Genomic DNA, 12,985 nt, shown 5'->3' with positions numbered 1-12,985 from the left:
TTCATGCTATTCCTGCATGATCGACAGCTCCGTGGGATAATAACAGCCTCTCTGGGGATGAGGTTGTCATTTTATTTCGGTGGCCCTGGCTGTGTCGCATTCCAGCTCCCTTCTCTCTAATTTGCTTCTCTTCACCCTCGGCAGAACTAAGGCCGAACTGGCAGTTCAGAAAAACAGCAGAGCTGCAGGGCAGGACATTATTTTTCCAGAAACAATGCTGCTGAGGGGCTCAAAAGCCTGGTTTCCCTTGGTTTGGACCAGTCCAGCCTCCAAATACAGCCCATATTGTCTGTCCTTTTTGGTTCCTTCTCCATGGACCAATTCTCAATTGTTTAGCAATGAACAAGTCAGTAAATTAAACTATTGAGGAGGGATCTGATTTGGTAGAGTCTGTGTCTGTCACACTCATTGCAAAAGCATTTATTTTACTAAAGGGGACTGTTTTCAGCCAAACAATGCTCAGCTGTCACACTTGCTCTGAGTTAGGGTGACTTCATTGTCTGGATGGACTTTTAAGCTGTGGCTGAGCAGAACGGTAATCGGAGCAGTAAGAGATCATCTGTAACATTTGAATCCAATGCATCTCCAGCTGCTGGGAGAAACAGAATAAAAGTGACTTTTTATGCAATTTTAATCTTTACCCTTCTTCCCTGATTTAATAGGTACATTTAGCGCTGATTGACACGGAGAAATTATTCCTTCAGCTGCAGATTTGGGGTTTAATTAAAACTGCTTGTACTGTTTTAAAGGACAAATTCTGGTCTGTGCAAGCAGCATAAAACCTTCCTGATTTCAGACATGATTTCCCAGTTTCACCGGGTCCAGTTGAATGGTGGCTGGTCAGAGTGGGGCTGGGAGCATCAAAGAAAATCTCTGGGGTAAACTAGAGAATCAGGCCCATATTCTCATGCAAATGTAAAACATTTATGTTACTTAATGCCTATTTATAACAAATTCAGAACTTAATTCTACTTAACCCGTCTTCGGTGTTTGACATATGAAATCTGTGAGTCAGAGGACTATATATGGAACTGTCAAAACTTTCTTTTTTCCCTCCTCTAAAAGCCTGGATTAAATCAGAATCAAACTCCCGTCAGCTCCAGCAGCAGCGCTGGGAGGAGCAGGGAGATGCTGTTAAGTCCTAAGGCAGCTGGCGATGGGGAAAGATCTTCTCAGGCAGTGGTCCAATGGCAAAACCATACAGAGAGGTCCCAAATTTGGACATACACTGGGTATCTCTTTGCTGAAATGTCACCTCATGAATCTGGAGTGGTACCTTGGCCTCAAGGTGTCACCTTCCCAAGACTTTGCATGGCAGTGGCCTCCTACAAGCACACTCTCTACGTAGTTTTTATTTCTTTCCTCCAATCAATGGTTATCTTCATATATGCATGAACCATACCAGCCTTTGATGGGCAAGACCAGTTAGTTTTGGTCCCAAAACCACTGCGAACACATTGAGACTTGTAGACATGTAATCTTTCCCAGCTGGCCTGAGTTTTGCTCCATGTGCCTCTTAGAGAAAAGTTGTATTTCAAAATACACATCATCTAGTGTGCCAATGCCAAGCCATTCTCTCCTTGCATGATACCACTTCTTGCCTGCCCTTCCTTGGAGAGAAGGTCTCATGCCCAGCATCTGAAACAGCACTGCAAATTTCTGGTGCTGTTTCCCTTATTCAACACTTAAAATCTCAAGAAAATTGAGCCAAATACGCCAGACACTCTACCAGCATGCAGCAGGACATCCTCCTTACATTGAAAAATTACAGTGTAGAAATAACAAGTGCGTATCCATCATTAGAGACAACAAAATAGCACAAAAGTAGCTCATTTTCACCTCTGGGTATGTTTTTCTTACAAGTGCAGCAGAAATGGTCTCTGGGTAGCAGGATGGGATTGAGACAAGCCTGTATGGACACATGGCTACGAGTTTTAAGAGTAATTGGTATTAAATAAGGAGAAAGGAGGCTGTTCTCTGCCTCCTTGATCATTACAGCAATGAGGAATTACAGCTGTAATTCCTCTCCGCTCAGAGGAACTTGTCATCATAATTTCCTGCAGATGGGTTTCTTCTGAATCGCTGACACCAAGCGAAATGTGATTTCCAGCAACGAACTGACTCCTTCGTGGCATTGCTTGGTATTTTTTAAAGGGTCGTTTTAGGATTGAGTTCCCCAGGCCTTGACTTTGGGAAAGTAAAACTCTTTCCCACTGCAGGCTCAGCCCCTCTGACAGAGCCTAATAACATGGATTTGCTTCATCTTTATGCGCTAACTTACAGACGCCTTTGACTGCAGCAGGTACCTGGTGCTGAATTACTGCTCAAAAGCTGCCGCCGCGGGTGGGAAAACGCAGAAGCAAAATAGCTGAGGACGTGCTGCCATCTGAAAGCAAGAAAAGACCTCAGAAAATTTCACCGGCCTGAGGTCAAACCTGGCACGTAGCAAGGACTCACACACCACTGGAAGGCTTTAGCTAAAGCAAGAGGACGGAGGACTCAAGGACGGAGCCACCGCAGAAGCTGCCTGACCAGGCATGAGGTTTCTCTGTGTGGAGAGTCAGTTTTTTTCTTCCTGTGATTTAGGCAAAGCTGCGCAAAGTAATGCTCTTAGCAGGGCAGCTGATCCCGCAGCAGTTCTGGAGGGATGCAGCCATTTTACAGCACAAAACCCAAGCAGGAGGCAGCCCTGCCCAGGGCTGGGATATGCGATGCAAGAGCTCGGAAGGTCCGGTGAGACACTTGGCTGTGGCTAAGCTGAGCTGGTAAATCCCTACCGTGACCTCCTATATTCTCTTCTCCCCCAGGGAAGCTTGTTGGCAGGTCCAGATGCTGTGCTGGAAACCCTCCATGCCAGACACAGCTGGAGAGCACTGGGGAGAGGGATGGGAGGGTGATTTGGGCTGGGAAAGCAGCACATCATGGGAGGGTTCCTTCCCTGTGATGCCCCAGGGCAGAGCTGGGCAGCACGGGAGAGTACAGTGGGTACAGCCTGGTTTACAAGAACTATTTCCAATTAATCATCCCATGCAATGCTCTTGATCAGGACTAAGAATACCTTGGTGGTTGAAGACACTCTGGAAGTGCTTTAAGGCAGCTTGAGGATTTGCCTGTGTAAGATCACTCAGGGAAACTATTTTGAATTAACATTTAAAGGCAATTAATTAAATTGCTGTATGTGTGTTCTGAACCATCTGCATTCATTTTATCTTCTTCTAATTTTCTTTTCCAAATCAGATGAGGGCCACTTGATCTCTGGGTTGGGCACAGGAGGAAAGGATCCTCGGGGAGCTCACAAGCCTCGGGGAAAGCAGGACAACTGGAATAAATCTGCCTGGAGGAATTGCACTCCAGGTCCAGCCTGGCACCGTGTTGATCTGTACACTCCCAGACCTTTCTGTCTCCCCAGTTTTGGCTTTATGGGAGAGGTCTGAGCACTCTGCAATGCCCCCTTCCATCAGAAACTGTGGCACCAGGCAAGAAATGGGGTGTATTAATTGTTTTTCTTCTGGCTCAGTGACAATATCAAATTACGTAGATGGTGGTGGGAGATGGTGAAGCACACAAACGACCCGAGACGGATCGTCAGGGTTTCTCTGCCGCAGCAGAAAGCCATGGACACGGCAGTGAGCAGGTCTGTGGGATGAGGCAGAGCCGGGCTCCTTCAGCGCAAATAAGAGTCAGCCCAGCAAAGCCACTCACAGCCTTTTTCTTTGATTTAGGACATGTCTCCTTGTAATTACCCTGTTCTTGGCCCTGCCATTTTTCTGAAGCAGAATTTCAGACCAGCTCAACGCCGAGAATAGCCGCTTTCCCAGCCCACTGGCAGCACCGAGTCCTTCCCTGGAGAAGGAACAGATTGTTCTGAACAGTCTGGTCCATTTGCCATTTCTATGAGCTGGCTGGATTTGCTGTTTTTGCCACTCAGCAACTGATCTTTTGCAAGATCAGAACTATCAGCTGCCTCCCCTCCTGACAGCCATTGCTTTATACCCCTTGCCGCAGGTCCAAGGCGTTACAAGGGACATCAGCTGATTTTTGTAACAGGCAGTTGTTACTCAAGAACTGATCTGAATTAAAGCTTTAAAAAAGAAAATCCCAAGGGTTTGTGCTACATATTTCTCTCGACAGTGCAAATCTGAAGCGACTTCCAAGCAAATGCAGAGGTGACACTAATCAAAGTTGGGTTATAATGAGTCCTCCTGGGTGTTTTGCTCGGTGTGTTAGCACACATTGCTGGGACTAGTTCAAAAGGAAGCTGCACAGTTTGGAGAGGGGTTGGAAGAGAGAACCTGTTTCTAACCCTGCTGCTGATGGTGATTTTCCATGGGTCGGGTGTGCAGGAGTGCTCGTCCCCACCGGCTAGAAGTGTCCTGTCCCAACAGCAGCAAGTGGTCCCTGCCCTTCCCAGCCGTACCTCCACGGACAAGCGGAGGCAGGGTGGCATGGCCAGGGATGCAGGGATGCATGGAGGCAAGGATGAAGGGATGTGGGAATGCAAGGAGACAGAGGTGCAAGGTTGCAGGGATGCGGGGACGGAGGGATTCAGGGTTGCAGCCATCCCCTGCCTGCTCACTGCTCAGAGGGAGGAGAGGAGCGGGAGGCGGCAGAGCTGTGCCAGTTGCTTGGCAACTCCCCTGCAAATCTCCATCCTGTCAGAAACCATTTTTTCCAGCGATTCAGATGGATTTCACAGGCGCAGGATCAGGCCTTGCTGATCAGGTGGTTTTAAGAAACCACACACTATACCTGGAGGGGCTGCACATCCACTTTGGCCAGATCCTGGCTCTGCAGCCCAGCACGGACTGCAAAACACAGCTGCTGACAGGCACTGCACAGCGGGGAGGGCTGCAACAGGGGTGAAGAGGTTTGCTGGAGCTCCTACATCCCCATTTTGGCTTCTGCTTAGGGACCACAATGTTTTGCATCATCAGCATCCTAGCAAAAGACAGAGGGTGTAGTGGTCTCCCCCTCCCTCTGCAGGCAACCCCTAAATGGGGTATGAGCCACCTCCACAGGGGAAATCAGCAGCAACGTGAGCCCAGGAGAGCTGCTCCTTGGTCCCTCTGGCCAGGGAACTTGCCATTAGGTGCACCTTGCTCTCTCTAGGCTGAGGGAGAAGCTGAACCAGGCTGAGTCTAGTTTAATCTTTGCATCCCTCCATCACCGTGGGAGCAAGGCTGCAGCAGTGCCATCCCCTGCCGAGCATTCCTCGACATCCTTCAGGCTGTACCTGGATCCCCTGGGCCCCCAAACTGAGCAATCAAACCTGACCTGAAAATCCACCGAGCTTTTCTGTGACTGCCCAGCATTCTCAACCTTCACTCCGAGTGCAGAGAGGGAGGAGAAGGAAGCTGGGCTGGGCTGTACCCAGGGTTTCATGGAGAACAGGGACAGAAGGAGCATCCTCTGAGCAGGGCGGGACACTGGGGACCACGCTGGGCTTGGTGGTGAAAATAGAGCTGAAGAGAAAGAGGGCAGGAGCTGAAGGAGGGCAAAATGGCCAAAAACATTGCCAAGCAGGCTGGATCACACCAGAAAAATATCATATCACATACACGTCATATCACACACAGCATCTCTCTGCATTTCTACATTGCTCTGCTGCTCTTTGCATTTTCCCCAGGAGATGCTCCTGGCTTTGTCACCTGCAAGGGGAAGGAGCTGGTGATGGTGGCAGCAGGTCCTGCAGGAACCCAGTGTCACTAATACCATCCAGAGAGGAAAGATGAGCCATCCAAAACTCCTATTAACACTCTTCACACTTCAGCAAGAGCCGATTTGTGTAGGAGCTGATCCTTCTGCTTGAAGCTAATGAAGGGGGGAATTTCCTCAAGGAAAACAAAACAATCTCAGCCCCAAAAGGCTTTTCTCTTCTGGATTTTTTGGTTAGGAATGGTGACTGGAATTTTTTTCTCAGTTATGCTGACACAATCCCTTCTCCTCCAGTGTGGGAGGAGAATTTGGCCCACTGATATTATTCGCCCAGTTTAGATCAGGATAATGATATACTGTTCGGGTTTCTACAGATTCTAAGGTCACTTTGCAAAGATGAATTAATCTTGACAATGCAGCTGCAAGGAAATGGAGGTTTTAGTGTTCCTGCTTTAAAGAGAGGGAAACTGAGATCCAGGGAGTAAACGCTTCTCACAAGGTTGCAGAGAAAACAAGTGATGGAGGCGGGAGCGAACCCAGAGTCCCGAAAGCCTTTCCGATTCTTGCAGCGCTGCAAAGTGCTCCTTCCCACACAAAACTGTTCTGGAGCATCGTTTTACACCAGCCCAAAATGTAATTCTCTTTTATATTTAGCTCCCAGGTTCTGTAAAGGGACGTTATATAACAGACCTCATGTGTGGCATTTTATAATTTACCAGCTCAACTTGTGCTGCTTCTAGAAACCCGCCTGTGCAGTGTATTCCCTGGTTCAGCACAGAGTCCTCTCCCATGTCCTTCTGAGCAGGCAAAATATCCCATCGGGCTCTCATCTGTGGTTTTAAAACCCCACGGTGTGCCATCCCCCAGTCCCAGGCCACCACACCATCTCTTGAGCAATTAACGCTCTTGTCAGCTCCAAAATGTCATTTTTTTTTGTTCCTGCAAGAGGAAGAAAGGACGTAGCTGGACACTCTGCAGTTGCAGCCCTTGCCAGTGGGAAATCCTCTTTTGGGTTGTAAAATGGTCCAATGGGCTCAGAAAACCCCAGGGGGAGGTGGGGAGGGAGGCACCCCTGCCCAACTGGGCTCTGCAGGGAGTCCCACCCATCCCTATGGAACAAACTGGCGTCTCCAAAGCTGGTAGTGAGTGAGGCAACGCAGCATTGGAAACAGGGGCTTTACGCCCTGGGATGCACCCCCGGGGAGAAGAAACCCAACCCCGAAGCTCCGGAGGCTGCACGGTGGATTTGATGCTCAGGGCTCCTGACAGCCTGTCTGGTCCTCTCTGGATCTGCAAGAGCCTGACGCTTTGGGAAGGTCCCGCATTGCCGCACACACTCGTCCCCACACACGTCCCCTTTCTCTGAGTGATGGCGAGTAGAGCACGGAGCCACTGGAGCGCGACGAGCACGTGTCCTAATGGGGAGAGCTCATCCTGCTCCTGCCACCCGCAGCCAACTGGTGCTGCTGGGCTTGGGAGGGAGATTTTCCAGCAGCTCCTCCGCTCCGGCAGAGAGTATCCTCCTGGATACAGCTGGTCCTGCCAGGGGACCCAACCACAACTGCATTGCTCCCTTTTGGCACCGCAGCACTAGCCCAGCGTGACAGCAGCTCGCAGATCCCCATCCCATCCCATCCCATCCCATTCCATCCCATCCCATCCCATCCCTGTGTTGAAGCTTCTCAGTGCTTTGTACATCTATTGACTCATGGAGAGTTTGGAAATTTGGCATGTAAGGGTGAGGAGGGAAACGCCAGGGTACCAGCTTTTAGGATAACAGCCCTGACAGGTACCAGCATCCCCCTGGGAACACTCGGGAGATGCAGCACGGGTTAAGCACCGTTGCGGTGGCACCTCCAAGATGAGCTGACGCTGGCAGGACAAACAAGACTGACAGCGTTTCTGGCTTAAATCCTTGCCTGCAGGCAGAGGTGAGAAGCCACGTTAAGGAATATTTGCTGAAGTGGTAGTAGAGGAGGGCACCCTGGCTCACACACCTAGCACTCACCCACCCCACAAGCCTGCGGCTTCAGGGACCTGGGACCAGCCACAGGAGCCCTGGCTGGACAGGCAGATGGACAGACAGACAGACAGATAGCCCTGCTGTACTCATCTCCAGGCCAGGACAATGGCGCTGATCTCTCACTTCTTTTGGCTGAATCGAGCAAAAACGTGGAATGCCTTTAAACCCTGCCATGTGCCTTTTCCTATACACTATTTCTATAATAATATACACAAACTGAAGCTCCCTGAAGTTTTGCCATAAGTTCAGGCGCCTGGTGCTGATGACCAACAAGAGTTCATCCTGCTCCTCGCTTCTTCTCCCTCCAAAAGCTCCCACTTAGCTCCCACGTTATTGTAGCCTTCAACATCTGCAATAAACAACAGAGAGGACGTGGCGTGTGACTCAGAAAGGGACAAGGAAATGACCAGAAACTTCAGATCCTGAGCTGAAAAGAGTGTTTTACTAAAAATACATGTCCAGCCCTTCTCAGTGCATGAGACCGCCTCCACCCTGGGAGGTGAGTTTCATTCGCATCACCAAATATCATCATCAAACAATCGAAACAGAAGAGTAGTAATTAATCAAGTGGTTGCTGGCACAGCATTTAAAAGCTGTGCTTGGGAGAACCTGGGAGGAGTGAGCAGGGGATTTAAAGCATCACTTTGTGCTCCCACTGCAACCCTGGGGAGCCAGGGACACCCCAAAGCCTGAAATACATTTTCAGATCAGTAACAGTGCAGGGATGCGCGGTCACCCAGCCTGAGCGTACAGGACAATTGCCATATTAATCAGACCACAATAAAAAACATCAAACAGAAACAAGCTCGTTGGCCCACAAGGATCAAGTGTGTTCTCATCATCCTGGTCGCTTGCACCCCTGGGATTTCCAGCCCCTCCTTGCGCCCTGGTTTTAAGCCCCGGGGAATTCAGCAGAGGTACCGCAGTTTCAGCAAGTGACTCACTCCGCTTGGCCTTTGGACTTTATTTCCTCACTGGTTCCTTCTTTCTCGTGTAAATGTTACTCCTAGGCTGAGATGCTGCAGCTCCTGGAGCGTTTCTGTCATCGCGGATGCTGCTGGAAGAAGCAAGTCTGGGTGAGATGGGACAGGTCGCTTCACCAGCTGGGGCTGGGAAGAGACTGCAACATACACCTTTGGTCATAAGTAAAGACACAGTGAAACTAAGTGTGTAATCTTGATTTAAAGTAATTAAATAAATTAATTAAAACGCATCTGCAGCTGAGCAATGTAAGACCGCAGTGAAGAGCTGCTGCTTTCTACCTCCTTGTCAGCAGGGGCCAAAGCACCCGGTCACAGCGCAGGGCACATTGGGCAGCACGGCTCACAACAGGGAGGACACCCGAGTCTGGAAAATGCCATTTGAATCACCAAAATCTAAAAGGGTGCAGAAAGAAACAGAGGAAATGGTGGCTGTTTACCTTGTTTAAACCTGTTGCCTGTGCTTACACTGATGTTAAAATAGAGAGCTGGTGAATGTAAAGCAAATAAAAGGCTGGGAGAAGAAGCAGGTCCATGGGGGTCATGGCTGTGAAGGCGTCCCATCGGCAGGGCAGTGGCCAGGACACACATCTCCCGGGGTCCCCGAGTCACCCCAGGGCTCCTGCGCAGACCCCAGCGATGAGCAGGTCTCAGGGTCCAGCCCCACAGCTCATGTCCCACTCCGTGCTCGTCCTCAGCAGCTGTCCCCATATCACTGGTCCTGGCATATGCCGCGACTTTCCTTCCTCGTCCGAGGAAGGGCAGCGACCTTGCCGCCGCTCACACCTCGCGTGTGCCAAATCGCAGCTATAAAAGGCAGAAAAGTTCAGCTGTGAAAAATACAGCTCACCTTTTTATAGAAGAACATGGGATCTGTTATATTCCGGCTGAAACCCTTCCAAAAAGCCAGGTGGGACTTTTTCTATATATATCTAAATAAAACCATTTCTTTTATATAAAAAAAAAAAAAGAGATCTGGCAACTATCCCGTGCTGAGAAAGCCTTTTAATTGAAGCCACACAAAAGGCAAATCGGTCTCACCAGCAACTGCGCTCCTATTGCCTCCAGAAAGTTTGATGCACGGATTCGAAATCAAGGATGAATGTCAGCTGTCAGGTCCCTAAGGCTCTCCAGTGACCTACATGCTACCGAGAAAAAAATATACCCAACACTTGTTTGAGGTTTCATTGGGAGATGTGTTAAAGGCAGGACAGCTCAGCAGATGAGGGGTCACTGAGGCAGGAGCTGGAGTGCCCCATCCTAGAAACCTCGTCTCAGAAAAGTTAAATTCATAGCAAGATTTGCTCTTTCACAAACTATTTTCCTTCTAAAATACTGTCTCTTGGCCTCAAAATTGCTTTTCCTTCTCTTGAGCAATGGGAGGGGACCAGTCCCTGCAGCAGGTTTGGGCAAGTTGCATGTGCTGAATCACTGAGAGCATCAGGAGGTGCCATGAGAAGGTTCGGTCTGATCCTCACCTGGTATGTAGAGCCTCTTGTGGGTGTCTCTTCCCTGCTCCAAGGCATCTATTTTAAAAGGCACAAAAATCACGGGAAGTAAAACATGGTGGGAAAGAAGGAGAAAATCAAGTTCCCGGAGAGCAGAGACTTGGACAAAAGTGGCAAGTTTCCAGGGCTCCCTTTTCTCTGCAGATTAATGTTTCTGACTCTCCCATCTCACCTGCCACCTGACGCGTAGGTGTGTATGGAAACATTGACGTAAAAGCCCTATTTATTGGTTAAAAACCACTATTGTGTACACTACTATTTGCAGCTCTAAGATTTATCACCGCAACCAAACCAAGACCCTGATTTACCACCAAAGGCTGGAGGCTGGTGTGGAAATGAGCCCAGCTCCGTCACGATCCAGGGATGCAATTGCAGCTGCCCAGGTCACGTTTGCTTTCAACCAGCTCACACCAGCACCCAAAGCCCCGTGGGTGCTGCAGTGAACGCTGCCCACCCCACAGCATCCCCTGGACACGGGTGGAGGTCTGTGGAGCCGAGGACACAGCTCAGTGCAACTCAGGGTGAGGATTTCAGAGTTAAATCGGTTTCAAATGCACAAGCTGTGCAGACAAACCAGAAGGGAATCCAGGGATCAAAGGTGAATCAAGCCACAAATTCCTCCAAATCTTTTCGTACCGATTTTGGTGTAAAATTATGTAGGAGCAGCCCAGCTCCTGAAAATCTGCCAGGCTTGCTTGCAGCGAGCAGCAAGGAGGAGGTGAGAACAGAAACAAATAAACAAGCACACGTGGCAGCTACTTCCACAGTGGACCACGTTTCCAAACACCACACGTAAGCAGAAATTCCAGGTGTGCAAGAGCCATCAGTGGGATTGTTCTGGATTTTTAGGAGCACAAGGGAAAATAAAACCCGGCCCAGCAAATCACTGTCCTCTGAACATTTGTTCCCTGTCCCAGGCCTGGGAAGGCTTCAGTGCACCAGCCTTCGGGTTGGATTTCCCACGTGTTCCCTCTGCATTTCAAAATCCCCAGTGGAATTCGGGATCCCCAGGGTGTGTGGAGGCTCTTTCTTGCTCCTGCATCTTGTGTTCAGTGATGTGGCTCTCACTGCGGTCTGCAGAGACACAGCAGCCGTCTGACCAACAGCAAATCAAGAGACCTTCATCTTATTTCCACTTTCTCACTCCCCCAGCAGCCCTCCTGGTCCTCCTTTTTCATCAGTTTTAATTAGAGAAGCAGCTCATCCATGAAGCAGAGTCACACGGGGGTAAAATCAGAGGAAACAGAGCCGGCCATGTCCTGGGCTGCAAACCTGCATTTCTGGCCGATACAACGAAGAACATCCACCAAGTGTTCTTCTCTTCAAGCCACCACATGGAGCTGAAGCTACACAAAAATATCTCAGTCTTCCTGAGAAGCAGTTGCCTCTCCCCATCTTGCAAGGTATGTTCCAAACCACGGGACGATTCCCACCTCTCTGCAGCCCCATCCCAGCAGACCGAGTTACCTGTGCTCCCCAACACCTCTCCCCTTGCCCAGCAACGAGAAAAGGCAAAATTACTCTTGCCCCACCACAAACCAGCTGAAGAAGGGCTGAAAAGCCCTTTGCTGGATGTGTAACGCTGGCTGCCATGTACGTTTTCTCTCTCCCCCTTGGTGATCGGCTCAGCTGAGCCCCATGAAAACCCACAAGAGCTTTCAAGCCGGTTATGAAACTCAGGTTTTGGCGGAGCGTAGAGATTCCTGACGGAAAAGGGGAAGCCGGGGGCTCTGCTCCTTGCCAAAGCAGTGTCAACTGATCCGCTACGGCTGTTCTCCACTTAAAGTAGGACAAAGTCTCCTCTAGCCCCATTTCTCCTCTTTTTCTAGGCGACGGAGCAGACTTGTGCCACGCTTGCCCAGGGATGCTCAACGGGGGCAGGACACAGCAGTTGAGCAGTTCTCTTGCGTCTGGTCCAGCCCTGAAGGTTGGATTAGTGTAAGAAATTCCGCGAGAGGAATGTGCTCTTTTCTTAATCTAAATAGCTATAGCAGGAAAAGTCCTGTTGTGGTCACTATGTTAGGGGAAAAAAAAGCAACTCAGGACATTTTTATATGTAGAAGGATTTTACTGGTAGCATTTTTGCCAGTATGGACCTTCCAAAACTCACCAACAGAATGTTTTTCCATTTGCAAACACCTTTGCGCAGAAACCCATGAAGTAATAAACTTAAAAAAATAAAGAAGTAGGAGAGAAGGAATGGCAAATTACATTTCTCGCATGTCAAAAGAGCCCATCTTGAGATTTTTTTGAACAGAATCCTTTAACATTTTTAATAAAAAAATGTGATTTTAAACTTGAGATGGACTCGTCATTGTCGTTGACAACTTCTGTTGGTGGGAGGTTTCAGATGGAAACCAGCTGTTGAGACTGCAAAACGTTCGGCTCAGTGGAAATCAAGGCCGGGCTGCGGTGTGTAGGGTACAACAGCGAGCACAGAGTGTGTAACTAACGTCTCTGGCAGGGATCCTGCTGCTGTGTGTCCGCGGATGGGGTTTCATTCGGCTTCTGCACGTGGTTGGAGTCCTTGGTGAGCCCCAAGGTGAAGCTGGACGCTCTGGCGCAGCGTCCAGCCCCGAGCTCCTCGCCACGTTTGCAGGTTTTGGTGCTGGAGGGAGATGGTTGCACTGTGTGTTTTGTAAATAAAATCCGACACTAAGAAAACACCTGCCTGTGCGTCATCAAATCCCTTCCAAACAGGACACGGAACCCAACGCCGCCCGATGAGCCTCGCGACGTGTTCCAGCTGCTCGTCTTTTGTCCAACAAATTGGCACCGTCTCCCCGCAAAACTCCACAGCTTCTGAAATTGGAGAGTCA

The sequence above is a fragment of the Nesoenas mayeri genome (assembly GCF_963082525.1).
Source record: "Nesoenas mayeri genome assembly, chromosome: 17".
Lineage (NCBI taxonomy): Eukaryota > Metazoa > Chordata > Aves > Columbiformes > Columbidae > Nesoenas > Nesoenas mayeri.
The sequence above is the reverse complement of the archived record's forward strand: the minus strand, read 5'-3'. Positions refer to the sequence as shown.